The 12127-nt window shown below is 39.7% G+C and overlaps 1 protein-coding gene across 2 annotated transcripts in view; it reads right to left on the bottom strand.

The window, feature by feature from the left end:
- CACHD1 (cache domain containing 1) overlaps positions 1-12127 on the bottom strand; it is a 120852-nt gene that overhangs the window by 61628 nt on the left and 47097 nt on the right. The window lies entirely within an intron of this gene.

Here is a 12127-nt window from a genome sequence, read left to right as displayed (position 1 = left end):
ATGCACTCATCCACAATGAAAAAACTGATCTAGAAGACCTATATGTTATGGTCCCTTGAAGGATGCATGATAGAGATTTGCTGAAAACCTACACATAATTCTAGTGCCGTATTAACTGTGATGAAACAGTTTAGAAATATAATAAGAGTTACATTCTAGGGGCCCCCAAACCAGATGTGTGTATAAATGTTCTCAATACGTCTTTACTATACGTATTGAAAACCCGTATGTAAATGTAGTTTTGCAGTACGCAGAATACAATTCTATTATCATGCTTGACACTCAGTGTATTCTCCAGATAGTGTTTTTCTCGGCCATCAGTGCTATGAACCAGAGCACTATTCCCCTATGCTAATTTGCAGTAAGGGGACACATAGAGTAGCATCATCTGCATAAGTGGAATAGCTGCTGTTGTGCCAAAACGGAAACAGTAGCTCTTTACCCCTAAAACAGGATGTGCCTCTTCTTTAACTGGCTTCCTTTTACACATCCTGTTTTACATGGAGCCACATCTGTAAGCAACCTGTTAAAAACAGGAACCAGAAACAGAAATCCCAAGATATTGCGTGTGCGTGGTTGTGTGTGTGCATAATTATATATGTATATTTGTGTATACATGTGTATGTGAGAGAGAGCAGATTTCAAGTTTTCTTCATAATTCTTTCAAGAAGCTACCTCCAGCTTGCAGGCTAAATCAAGAAAGAGAATAATCTTTTAACAATTTACAGCTCACAGCAAAATGTTCAATATCATATTTTAATGCATTCTTGCCTTCGGAGGCAGATAAAGTTCTTTAATTAGTAATGTCTAAGTGGCTGCCTTTCAACACCCTCAATCACCCCTTACTTACACACACAATATTCCACCTAAAGGAACCTGAAAACACAACTCAATTTGTGTATGGATTCCTGAAATACATAATTGGCCTGTTCATTAGTCTCCGAGACTGACAAATGTCCTTCCTAACTATTAATAACAGGTCATTTCATCATGATTTACTTCCTTACATGAATAATGAGCCCTACACTGATAAGAGAAGTGACTTTGCCTCAATTGTTTCCATCAAATACTACAGCTCAATTACAGGTCTCCAAGGAACATAGTTTTTAACAGAATGTTGTTCAAATGAAATGACTTGTAGAATTATACCTAATTGGCATTGTAGAATGATTTATTACTAACACACCAGAGGACTGCTAATAGTCCCAACTAAGCTATGAGTCTAACACCATTAAATTGGTCTCAATTGTCAGTGAGGAGGTAATGCTGAGGAGGTTTCTCTGTTTTCCCCTCCACAAACCAATTGCTTTTGGGTGAGTTTTTCCCCTTTACACTATGAAATATAAAGTATTCTATCCTCCACATTTTATTGGAAAATACCAAAGCTGCAGAATCAGTTTTTCTCAGTAGGAAAATTGTCATATATATTAGTAGATCTGGCTGATAGCACCAACTTGGCATACATGCGAGATAAATCTGTTAGCCCTCTTGACAATACAAATCATGTATTGTCATGTATTATTATTAGAATAAACCAAACAATATACTTAATAGCCCACTGCAACACATTACTCTAGTTTATGTGATTCAAGCAGAAGCTATAGCATATGACTGGTGCAACACTGCATTCAGAGCGCTAAACTCCTTGTGCACCCCTTAAAATGGGCACGAGGGATTAGCAGAGGGGTGGCCATCTTTTGATATGGCCCAACAAACAAAAGTGCTTTCCCATCCCTACTCTCTCCTCTATTCTCCCCCTTTCCCTTCTTGCTCCCAAAATATTAAGTCATGGCACATTCCTGCCAAGATGGCTGCTATCCCTTGCACTAACAATGGGATCTGGGAGCCAGAGTTTGGTTACTATGCATACATGGATAACACCTGTTTGCATATTTATACCCATGTGTAAAAAGCACATCAAATGCTGCTGGTCCTATTGACAATATTTCTTCATAACATCAGTGAATCTCTCCATTTCCTCAGAGACAGCTTACTGATTTGCATATACCCCTTGAGCTTTAAAAGCTCCTTTTAATGCTAAACTCTCTCTGATGTTCTCTCCTCCACCCCACTCCTTGCCTCCTCACTGGTTGAGAATTAAAAAACGCTTCAGAGCATGCTTTATTGATGCCAGCTGTAAAATTTGTATGCTATAAAATTGTATTCAAAACATGCATAAATTAAGCCAGCACTTATATAATGACAGTTGATGTAGCAGGAGTTAAAACTGCATGATTCCAATAATAATAATAATAATAATAATAATAATAATAATAATATTAACAACAACAACAACAACAATAATAATAATAATAATAATAATTCATTTGTTAATTTAAAACAGCAGACTTTGGAGAGCTGCAAAGAATTTAGCACAACAAGAGACAAACATACCCTTCCAATCTATAGTCCTGGTTTGTCATTCACAAAACTCTAATAAACATATCCTCTATTGTCACCCATAGCTTCCTAAGTGGCTTGATACTGCTAGCCATTGTCCTGTATAATTCAAACTAGGGAGTTTGCTACAATCACAGAAATTTTATTATATCCTCTCCAGAAACTATTTTGTATGTTCCATTGCCAAGCTGTATCTGATATCATCTCTTAACTCATAGTTGGATTTAGGAAGCAGCCTCATCCCCTATCTGATGACAGGTTGAATTACAAACAGGAGATCTATGGGAATGCCTGCTATCTATCAGCTGTTTCTTTCCATATGATACAATGCTAACACCTTCCTTAGAGCTACAGTTAAGCCTGCACTGGTGGCTTGTTTATACAACAGTGACACTTCCTGACCCTTCTCACAAGCAGACTTATACAAGTTGCTGCATGTAAAATTACTAAGAGCTACTTCTGAAATATGTATCAAAGAGGTTGCCCCTCTCAGTTATCTCTCCCTGCATATCCTAGCAAATCTTCAGCAAACAGATGAACTTGTGTATGTTGGTTTTTTTTAATGGGGCTGCACATTTAGCAACGTCCTACAGAATAACTTTGCACCAAAGAGACACTATTTCCTCTGCAGCTTAAATCAAACGAAGGCCATCTGAAACTACAGGCAATGACCGATTTATATGTGTTCAACTGATGTGCGACCCTGCACTCATGCATCGTGGTGACCCGGAAGTGGAAGTGGAAGGAGCAACGCTGAGTCTCTTTATGCAGTTCCCTGCCGTGCCGCCATCTTGAATCATTGTTGTTGTTGTTTTTGTTCTATATAATTACATGTGAAGTCACTATTCTCTTGTATGCTTTAAGATAGTAGCTTTGATTCCCTTTTAATAGTAATTAATTAGAATGCTTGTATGTCTCTTTTTAATGTGCCAATAATGTGCCTTCTTTTCCTGAACTATCTTGGTTTCTTTAACTATCCTTTGTTGACTTTTTTATAGTTGAAAGGAAGTTCTTGCCTTCCACAAGTCCTTGCTCAAAGGCGGGGGACATGCTACTAGTCCATATGGAACAGCAGAAATAAGTTTTGGGTTGAAAGTCACCTGTCAAGTAGCAAGAAAGGAGTTCACAGACCAATGCCAGCTAACTCCCAATAGTGGATAATGTGTAAAGGGCAGCAGGCTGACCTAGATCCTAGATTGGCTTAAGAATCTTTAAACAGTCACCCCGGAAGTGATTAAAGTGATCAGCACATAGATGGCACTCAAAGCTGTGGGTAAAGAGAGACTAGAAAACAACCAAGGCGAAAACCTCAAGGAACCTCAATAGATTTGGGGAAAGAAGATATAATGGAGATACTGAAAAGGTGATTGTCAGGATAAATTCCGGAGCAACAGTGAGAAATTCTTTGAGGAGCAATTCTTAGAGGAAGCAAGAGCAAGACAATGTTCATGCCATTGAGAGGAGTATTTACTCCAACAGTGGAAGTGAAAGGGAGCAGCTGGGGACAGAAGACGACTCTATGTCAGGGTCCACCGAGCAGCAGGAATGCAAGTTGTAAAAAGTTCAGATCCCCAAAGGTCAGGAGTGAGAAAGCCATTAGTGTGATGGGGCTAGAAGCAAGCAGCGCAATCTCTAGGACAAGTAAAAAAGAAAAGAAAAAGCGAAGTTCCAGAGGCAACAGCTTATGAGCCAAATGTTAGAAGAAAGCAGCTCATCTTGAGGAAAGTAAACAGTCGCATTCCACAGGCAGAGTGTGGGGTAAGTGTGGTGAGCAGGGCCTTTTTGCTGCGAGATGCTACACAGATTGAAAAACTGTCTCCAGAGCTGAAGATTTATAGGACAAGGTGGAGCTGCAGTCTCCCTGAGTCACCTAACCAGAGGCTTGTAATGTTGTCGATGCTCCACATTTGGATAGCACAATTCAGACTGTCATTCCTTCAGGAGACATGCTGCCTTGGTGGTACAGAAGGCAAAGTATTAGAGCCTAGGGTTCCATTTTTAAGACCCCTTACATTGTTTCAGAGAGTTTATCAACATGAATGTTGAAATCACCAGAAGCCAAGTGGGAATACTGTCAGAGAAGAAAGCATCCCTAGCATATCAAGGTCTGATGCAGAAGCAGAGAGGAACTGGAAGTACGGTAATTTGAAAAGCATCTTAGCTGGAGTAGAATAAATCAAGGTCATTTTCATGAAGGCTGTCGGAGAGTGGATATTAATTACATAGTTCTGCTGCTGCTGTATATTTTGAAAAGCAGAATTAACTTTCCTGACTTCAAGTCCTTCGCACCTCATCATATCATATATCATAACAAAATGTTTCATAATTACTTATTTTATATATGTTGCCAATAATACTCTTTTCCCCATCTCTCAAGCTTTGTATTATATTCTCTAGGCAGCAGAAACATGATTTCTCAGAGAATCTTTCTATTACTGGGTAAGCCCATCATTATTCCTTAAATCTCTCCCACAATACTGACTTTGCTCCCTACTATTAAAGAGGGGGAAGGACTTTGATGGAAATACCCTTCCAAATGACAGACAACTCTGAATTTTAAAGAATAAAGTCTAAGGTTTTAGTAAACAGTATTAAAATTTAACATAGTAATCATTTTTTTAACTTTAAGCCACAGTTGTATTTTTTCACTTGTTTGGGTTGCAGAAAATTGGTACGTTTTCTACATTATAAAAACATGATTATGAAATCAGTAACCTACCAGAAACGTTCTCTCGGCTGACAAACTGGCAATAAATGCTTTTAGAGTGTCAGTTAAGAAGTTAATGAACAATAAGAGGAATGGCTGATGGAGGATTAGGTTTGCTTACAATTTGTCTGCATTTGTTTTAATACGATCCATTTGTATATATTACCCTACACATAACCCTCCAGTACTCATGATTCATTAGCACTAAAGAGCCAAGTTATTATTAAAACAGAAGTGCTCACTTACTCTCTTGCTCTTTTCAATCCTGAGCTTTTATCCATGGTAGTTATACTCTATAGGGGCCTCATCTATCTTCTCTGACAGCTAAGTATTCGTCACAATACTTAGAATGTTTAGACATTTATTTATATATTGTTAAGAGTTAATGTATGCATCTAGGGCCGTGGTGTAAGCAATATATATTGGAGGCTTTACCAGAAACCTCACCACCACCCCCTTCTTCTAAAACCCATTGTATAATTTAACCCATATGATTTTAAGTGGTGTGCAGACCACCCAGAAAATGGCAGTGAAAGGCATTATCCTTCAAATAAAGCCGATGAGACTGTCTCTGAAAGAATCAAGATGGTTTCAAAAGGCCTAGATTTTACAGTTACTTTGACAATAATCCTTTTAGCTCTCAAATTCACACAAAGTTTTCAACAAGAAGGTTGTCTTGGCTACACTATGTGATCGGGGATGTACAGTGGTAAAAGTATCTCAGGATATTTAAATGTTTATTTTCATGCACATAGCATATTTTACCGTATTTATTATAGGTCTTTTTAAAAATGTCCTTCAATTAAATATTAAATTCCTACAATGTATATTCTGTGACATTTTGTCACTGTACCAAAATTGGCAGCAATCCTGGGGCCATTCTTTATGGCAATAGAATTTTGTCTCCATAGGACGTACATTCAAATACAGAGTTTGTTTTGTTTTTGAAACATCACCTGGCTCCAGGAGGACTACTGACTTTACCATAAATTATAACTACTATTAATAACCTTGACTTGTACAGTCCTAGTGTCAGAAATCAGATGTGAAGAAGCAAATTTGCAGTCTGGGAGTGCTCTTGAAACCAACTTTGTCACTGAAGACCCAGGTGGCCTTGGGGATTGGACAGCCTTTTACCAGCTTAGGCTAGTACATCAACTGTGACTGCTTCTGGGATCGCTTGATCACAGTCGTCCAGGCATTGGTAACTTCAAAGTTAGATTACTCAACACACTCTATGTGAACTTCCACTGTGGTTGGTCCAGAAACTGCATTACATAATGATGCTGCACCATTTTGCATGGGTAGGAGTGAGATCCTATCAGCATATTGCATCTTTGGTCAAAGTTCTGCATTGGCAGCCATTTTGCTACTTGGCCAAGTTCAAAGTTTTACTATTAACGACTTAGGAAGAGTTTATTTGAAGGGTCACCTTGTCTCATACATGCCTGCTTGACCACTTTGATCTGTGGAATATGCACTTCTACAAGTGTCATATACTGTTCATTCACATACTTGAGGAGCCACCTATGCTTTAGAACTGTCTGCCTATTGTCTGCCTTATAAGATATGGCAGAAACTCTGCTATACTAGCAGAACCAAGTAAAACTGGTAGAAACTAAGTCACATCAGCACTACTGTGGTATGTGAGCAGTATGCCAGTATATCTGCTTCATCAGTGCCATTCTGCGGACATAAAGCTACAGACTGGAGGAGTGGACAGGTTGGAGGAGGACTGAATCCTATACCCTTCAAACCTCCTTCTCACCTGCAACCACAGCTAAATGTTGTGCCATTCAGAGCCAGGGTAAAGAAAATGATCTCTCATAAGACTCAATGGAGCGGGGGGAGGGGATACAATCAAATCTATGATGTGTTTCCACAGTCAGATTCTGGCTACTGTTACAATTCAATCTGAAATAACACACACTGGATACTGTTTTTAAGGAACAGAATAGACCTATTGTCCATTCTCTTTGTCAACTGACTACTTGATCAATAAACTTGAATTCATAGACTATCTACTCAAAAGGGTGAAACCAAACATAACAGCTTGGGAATTCATCTCTTTCCCAGAAGCATAGTTTATAAACATCTTACCTAAATACATCCTTTGAAGTGCCCAGCATTAGTCACTTTTCAAGGACAGAGTACTCAAATGGAATGACAATTGCTATCATGCTAGTTTATGTTAGCCTCCCTAAACATGGAGGCCTCCAGATGTCCTGGGCTACAACTCCAACCAGTTCCTGCCAGAACAGGCTGGTTTGAGAACATACCACTGACAAAGCAGCTCAATGTATCCAAGATAAGTGAATCACGGAAGGCAATCCACACCAAATGACACCTAACTTCTTTCCATTTGCTTTTTCGTATTAAGATACGCACGCTTCAAGCATTCCTCCTAGTGTCAGCTATGGGTTTTCTGTTCAGAATATTCCAGCTACTTCCATGTAGCTTGCCGGGATGGTTAAACCTTTCCTTGTGTGGCCCTGGTATTCTCTCTGAAAAAATAGTGGTTGTTTGCAGGCTACAACTTAGGCTTCCTGGGAATTTGGTCTCCTACCTTAAGGTGTTTTCACATCACTGTTTGCTGCGCCTCTAGCATGCTCCCACCACCATTTTTTAAGACAAGTTCACACAACGTTAACTGCAATCTATCCACATACTATTGCCTTTAGAGAAATATTTATCTTTGATGCACTCAATCCAGGTTCCATGTGATTTGAAAATGGAAGCAGTCATTCCATTGTGGTGTGAACAGATCAGGGGGCTTTAGAGCATACACAGGAGACAGCAAATGCACAGATAAAACCTTCTGCAACACTGGGGAAAGAAATCAGGTGAATGTGAACAGCAGTGGGAGATATAAACTTGGAAATGCAGCAGAGGGGAAACCACCTCACAGGGGTTCTAGCTGAGCACAGCCTCAGAGAGACCTTGTAGCTACAGGAGACATCACCTGTTCTGTAAAAGGTATTGATGCTGTGCTTGTGCATAGGAGAAGTGTTTGTGCCATCACAAAACATGGGTAACCCATGGGTGTTATTGGGAGTGATGTGTATTTGGTGGGTGATGACAGAATTGCTAGGGATCTTTTCAAATGATCTTCATAGTTGTTACACTGCATCTCTCACCCTCCCTGTCACTATTGTGTTTTTAGATTGAGCAACAAAGGGTACCAGCTAGTTACACTGGTATAAGTTCTACATAGTGGCTGCCATCTTAGCGGGACCACAGGAATGCCTAGCACATGTGATTAAAACACTGTCATACCCGAAAAGTGGGTTCCTATTGCAAAACATGGGTGTATAAAGAATTTGTATGTGTGCCAAAGAAATGTAAAAAATGTAAAAAATCAAGTGTGCAGAAAGCAGAAAATAAATGATACCTTCTCTGGTATTTCCACAAAGGAACTTTACCACAGAGCAGTTTTGGATCTGTGGTTTAAAAAAAAAAAAAGGAGCAAGCTTGTAGTCACTAAAAATATTTTACCCACAGCACCACACTAATCTATCAATGTTTTTCTCGATTTTTTGTCAAATATATATTGGAACTCGAAATTGTTGCCCAGTATTTCTAACCTGTATCTTCCAAAAGCCAATCTTCACATTGAATATTGCCCTGAACAGTAATGGTTAACTAGAGAACTACTGAACTCGGAGAACTACTGAACAATGTCAACATGAGCCTAAGCATGACTAATGGTAATGTAATACACAGCACTTGGCTGATAGCAGTGTACTCCTTGAAGGGTATACCAATTATCTTGATACTCTTCGTGACACTATTATCAATTATCATGTTATCAGTTATCATAGCTCACTGCCACTTAGCCAGTGATGGAAGCCAAGGTGATAAACCTGTTAATTAAAATGAATATGTGAACACTCATTTATAGCCAGTTCATATGACCTGGTATTATCAACTGCTTCCTCTGACACTAAGTATGCTGAGATGGGTTCAAATAACAAGGAAGGGGATTTAGACTAAACAACAGGAGGAACATCCAGATGCTATGAGCGGAACAGCATCCAAACAGGCCTGCCTTGAGAAGTGATGGATGCATGAGAGGTTTAAGCAGAGACTAGATAGCCACCAATTAGAGATGGCATTGTAGAGGATTTGCTGCAGTGGCAGAAGGTTGCACCAGGAGACCTTTGAGGCCCCTTCCAATTCTATGATTCTAGGAGAACAAGAAGCTCACTGGAGATAAAAAATTGGTGGTAGCTGTTTTTATAACCAAGCAACTGAGAGGGTACTTGCAATTACAGTATCATCATCATCATTGTCAGGTCAACTCTCTCTGACAGTATCTTATTTCAGTTTCTAAAATTTGGTCAGACAACTGATTTTTACAAGGCTGGTATAAACAGCAAGCATTACTCAATAAGTCTCCAGCCATGACTACTTGCACTGCCAGCCAGCCAAAATCACCCATTTGATGACTGAAAATACTTTTCCTCCCAGGAACTTGGGGACAGACACGTGTGTTTACCCCATTTAAAGCACAATTCTATACATGTCTATTCAGAAGTAAGCCTCAATGACTTTCAGGTACGCGTACATATGAAGCAGTGTTAGAAGCTAGGTTAGACAAGCTAGGAGCCAAATGGCTTTTGGGACCTGGGTTGTGAGCGCCAAAACAGAATGTCTAGTCACCACTGGGAGGGGGTGGGGTTGGTAACACTTTTAATTTATTATTTTGTTAAGCATGAATTAATACACAATTAACGTTAAGTGACACATTGTTAATATCACATTTTTAGCAGAAATTGTCAATACAAATAGATAAAAAAATGTCCAGTAGGACCTTAGAGACCAACTAAGTTTGTTCTTGGTATGAACTTTATTGTGCATGCACACTTCTTCAGATACACTGAAGATAAACTTGTTAATACAAGTTTAATTTGATGTTGACAATAAAAGTATCGGTACCATACTCCAGTTTTCAAAACACTCTACCCTTTATTGTTAAACTCTATATTGTCTATCCTTAACAATTACTTCAAGGCTTCAAAGCACATACATTTCAGTAATTCTTGTGTGTCAGCCAGGCTCAAAAACTGGCACCCAGACTTTTTAGGTGCTCGCAAATGGAGAATCTTTGGGTGCAAAATGCACCTGGCACCCGCTAATTTTGAACCCTGATATGAAAGCAATGCCTCAAAATTGCATGTGAAGCTGGTGAGGCCTAGCGAGTCCACCCAAGTGAGCACTGTGAAGACTTGAACTCTGTTCTCCAGGCCTGTGACAGTACTACTAGAACTTATCGGCTATCACTAAATAAACTCTGTTTTAAGTCTGCATGTAACAACAAAGAATTTTGGTGCCATTAAGATAAAAGACATTTTTGTGTCATGAACTTGGGGGTCAAATCCCACCTCTATAAACTTGGGGTTATCCTCAGTTGACGTGAATATACACACTGCAAAGTGAGTCCAGAATGCAAGCAATGCACAAGACAGATAAGTCCTATTACTACACAAAGCACAAATGTGAATGCAATCCAATCCAGAGAGCAAAAGATACTGAGATGCAAACACCTAACCAGAGACAATTAATTTCTGCAGTAGTCACTTTGTCTCTATTCAGCTCAAGTCTGATAGTGTCAAATCTACAAATGAATTCCAACACAGCTGCTTCATACAACTCTCCCTTCAAAACTTTGTGAGGTGTTTTTTTAAAGACGTATGACAACGTTCTTGTCTCACCATGGAGACTTAAGTGTTTCCCCGCCAATTTCCATTTTTTATGTTTTGAGAAAGCAGTCTGGTTGCCTAATGGTAATTGGGAAAGGGTACTACTGACACATGACGGGATGCTTGGAAACTTCTCAGCACACCGTCCAAGGGATTCTGGGAAAACAAATTTTGGAAACCCACTGGCTTAAGCAGTGAAAGGGATGGAAAAGGTATTGCACTTTGCCTGACAACTGTCCACTTCTCCCACCACCAAATATATGTCACATCTTGCCTTAGTAACAATTACAACGGGGCACGTATTCCACATTTACATAGCCAGTGAGGCGTGGTTAGAGGATCCAGCTAGGGCAAAGGAGACCCAGAGACAAATCTCTACTTTGGTATGAAGCTGTTTGGGCCATTCACTTTATCTGAGCCTAGCCTACTCTGCAAGGTTGTGGTAAGGATAAAATGAGGGTGGGGAAGAACCATGCACACAGCCCTGAACTCCTTAAAGAAAGGAGTTGGGTAGGATAAAACCATACTAAATAAAGAAACACTAAATTTACATTACCAGTAAAATATGGGATGAGAAATGAGGTAAAACTTTTAAATGTTGTTTTTGTTAGCTTGAAAACTAACCTGATATGAAAGAAAGGGTGCTTGTTTTAGATTAAGATTCTAGCCTCTATTCCAGACACAAATGAGAATTAAGTGGCAGCATCTTTCCTTTCCCCACAGAATAATGGAAGATCGATCAACTCTATTTTCCCTTTTAAAAACACTTCTCTTCTCTTCACACTAATGGATAAGAGAGATTTCTCGTGGGGAAAGGAAGCAAGGGCCTTCTTCTATCGCCACTCTTTTCCCAATAGCCACTAAGCCAGTGGCTCTCTATCTGAGGAACTCTGGGGTTGCAGAGAAGCTTGCCAGAGTTCATCTGTGGGAAGATCAATTGTGACAGACAAACACTGGAATGTCAACTGGTCTGCAATCAGTACAGTTTCCCCAGAATGTTCAGCTGCATGTGAGATCCAAGTTTTCTAGAGAAAACTTGGTTCACATAGGTTGACACTTCAGCCCAAGAGGCCTAGCTGGAGCGCTATATGAAAGGAGTACACACCCTAGAACAAGCCCTAGCATGCTTTGGAACATACAGGGACGAGGGGAGTTTAAATCCTTTCTATAAGCATTTCAGAAAACAGAGGGCCCAATGGCCTCCTTGCCAGCTCTAATCAGTGCAGTGTAGAAGGCCATGTAACCCGCCCCTTGTGTTTATCATCAGCACTGGGATAATTGACGCAGTTGCATCTTCTTTTTGTTTCTTCTGCGGGCT

The sequence above is a fragment of the Podarcis pityusensis genome (assembly GCF_964106645.2).
Source record: "Podarcis pityusensis genome assembly, chromosome: 6".
Lineage (NCBI taxonomy): Eukaryota > Metazoa > Chordata > Lepidosauria > Squamata > Lacertidae > Podarcis > Podarcis pityusensis.
Note: the sequence above shows the minus strand (reverse complement) of the source record. Positions and strands in the feature narration are given on the sequence as shown.